The following is a 2,852-nucleotide window of genomic DNA, read 5'->3' on the forward strand; positions in this document are numbered from 1 at the left end:
GGAGCCAGAACCTCCCAAGTGCTGAGGTGACAGGGAGAATAAGGAGTGGGGGAGATGAAGGAGCTGGTGGTAATTTTTAGATATTCCCCTGAGAACAACCTTAACTGAGAGAATGAAGTCCTAAAGGAGTTGGGTAAGTGAGCCCTGTGGTTATTGGGAGGAAGAGTGTTGTAGGGTCATAGTCTGCACATCTTGGGGTTCTACTGAAGGAAGCACCGAGGCTGCAGACTTCAGGAAAGACTTCCTGCTGGAGATTGTGGAGATTTGGGTTTGTGTATCACAACTGCTCCCCATTTGTGCCTGTGTTTTCCTAATGTCCTAGAGACTGGGTGAGGGTGAAGGGCCTGTGTATGCAGATGGCTGGGAGAGGAGCAAGCTGAGGTGGGATCCCACTGCTAACTGTGTCTGTGCTTGTTCTCGCCTGCATCCAGAGTTCGAGGTATGATCCTGCTGTGTTAGTGTGGAAGTTGGCAGAATCAAAATGGAGCCACTAATATTTTTTTTAACCTTGGCAAATAGAGCTGGGAAGGCCATGAATAGAGTGTTCCTATGCTTATATACCTGATAACAAAAACTATCACAAAAGACTACAAAAATCACAATCTTGCACAAGGGCAATAACAGCTTTACATAAAAATACTTCTATAAGGTTATCAGCCCAGCAACTGCCTGTCCAAACTTGGACTGATGTCAACCTTGTTAGTGGTTATTGTAGCCCTTTAAAAACCTTTGTCTTCCTTTACCTCCCCCCACACACACATAGTTTATTCCAATTGCAATGCTCTATTTCCAAATAAATATTTTTCTTTTAGAGAGCCTTTCTCTGTTCCTATTTTTGTTGATGGCTATGGTGTCAGAAACAGGACTTGGAAAAGGTCACTATCAAAACCTAGTGCAGTGATGTACACCTGTAGTCCTAGTTACTCAGAGGCTGAGGAGAAGGATTGCCAGAGCCTAGGAGTTCGAGGCCAGCCTGGGCAAGGTAGGGAGACCCTCATTTCTAAAAATAAGAAAATGTTTAAAAGGTCTCTATCAGAAGGAATCAGTGATCATTGGAACTGGTGTGCCATACTCACTCGAGCCCTTTGAGCTGTGTGCTTCCACAGCTGGCCTTTCCTGCCCTGGTGTCTTCCCTCAGGCTGAGCCTCCCTCCTTTGGTAGAGGTTTTCTTATATTATTTGGAATCTGGTTTGGATACAGTCCCCTTAGTAAAGAACCATGCACAGCTCCTGTATGATAAAAGACTATTGGTCTTTTCTAGTAGGGCCTTTCTGGATTGAGTACTCTGGTTTCTACAGAACTTACATGTTGTCTGTGAGGCAAGTTATTTTGTGGTGAATTCACTTTTCGTCACACACCTGGTTTAATATTTTGTTCAATCTGCACGCCTTGGTGAAAATATTTGTGAACATTCTTATCTTGGTTTATTTTTGTTTGACTCCTTTTCCATGCCTATTCCTGACAATCTTCCAGGAGCAAAAATAAACATTCAAAATGGGCACTGATGGCTAATTAAAAGCCACTCAGGACCAAGTGTAGTGGCTCATGCCTATAATTCCAGCACTTTGGGAGGCCGAGGCAGGTGGATCACTTGAGTCCAGGAGTTCAAGATCAGCCTTGGCAACATGGTGAAACCTCATCTCTACAAAAAATAGAAAAATTAGCTGGGCATGGTGGTGCATGCCTGTAGGCCCAGGTACTAGATAGGCTGAGGTAGGAGGATCACTTGAGCCTGGGAGGTCAAGGCTGCAATAAGTCATGAGCATGCCACCGCACTCCAGCCTGGGTGGCAGAGTAAGACCCTGTCTCAATAATAATAGTAATAATAATAAATTTAGAGCACAAGAAAATTAAAGTGCAATAATTCATCCTCTCTTTTGAAGCTATATTAGTTATTTACTTTTGCATAACAAATTACCTAAGATTTAGTAGCTCAGAACAACAAGTATTTATTATCTCCTACAGTTTCCAGTGATTACAGGTCAAAACTCCTAACATTCCTTGATGGAATTTATATAATTTTCTTTGCTCTTGAAAGAGTGATAAACAGATTGGCGTTGTTAACAATTAAGGCATGGCAAGTTTTCTAAGAGTCCTGCTGGCTATACATTATGGCCCATTCTTGTGCACATTTATAAGTAGATGGGCAAAATGAAGGAAAATTCAGAACTGAAATGGTCATTATTTTTAAAAACCAGCAATTATAGAGTTAATATGTAGAAGTTTTCTCTCTCTCTCTTTTTTTTTTTTCTGCCTTCTTGAACCTGCTGACATTTCTACAGGTGTTGAGATAAAACTCACTGCTTATGGCATTTCAGTCAAGGAAAGAAAACAGTCTTAAAGGCTTTGAAATTAATGACTTCACAGATTACAATAGCTCCATGGTAATCAACCACCTAGATATAAATTTAGGTTTCCCTAACAACTATGTACAATAATGAAACACTTAATTGAAAAATTAGTAACATAAAAGAAAAAAAATGTTTATAAAAGTTAGGCCCTCAGACCAAATAGGTCAAAATCTTGATCTCAGAGCAATAATATAAGATATCCATGTTCAACATAAAAATTTTGTTTTTTGTGCCATGCAAAAGCCAAAAAAGGAAAAAGTGAAGAAAGAAAAAAAAAAACAGTTAAAATTCTTCCCTGCCCACATTTGCTAATTAAGCACACAAGACTGGTAAACAAAAGATTGATTTGTTACTAATTCAAGGCTACTTGCAGATATTTTGCTTATACAATTCAGTTAAAAAGAAACTCATAACTCACTTGAAACAACAACAACAAAAAAGGTGGGGGCAATGAAAGAAGTTTTTTAAAAAAATCTAACTGCCATGGAAACTGCTTTACCC

The sequence above is a fragment of the Colobus angolensis genome, unplaced genomic scaffold (assembly GCF_000951035.1).
Source record: "Colobus angolensis palliatus isolate OR3802 unplaced genomic scaffold, Cang.pa_1.0 Scaffold238, whole genome shotgun sequence".
Classification (NCBI taxonomy): domain Eukaryota; kingdom Metazoa; phylum Chordata; class Mammalia; order Primates; family Cercopithecidae; genus Colobus; species Colobus angolensis.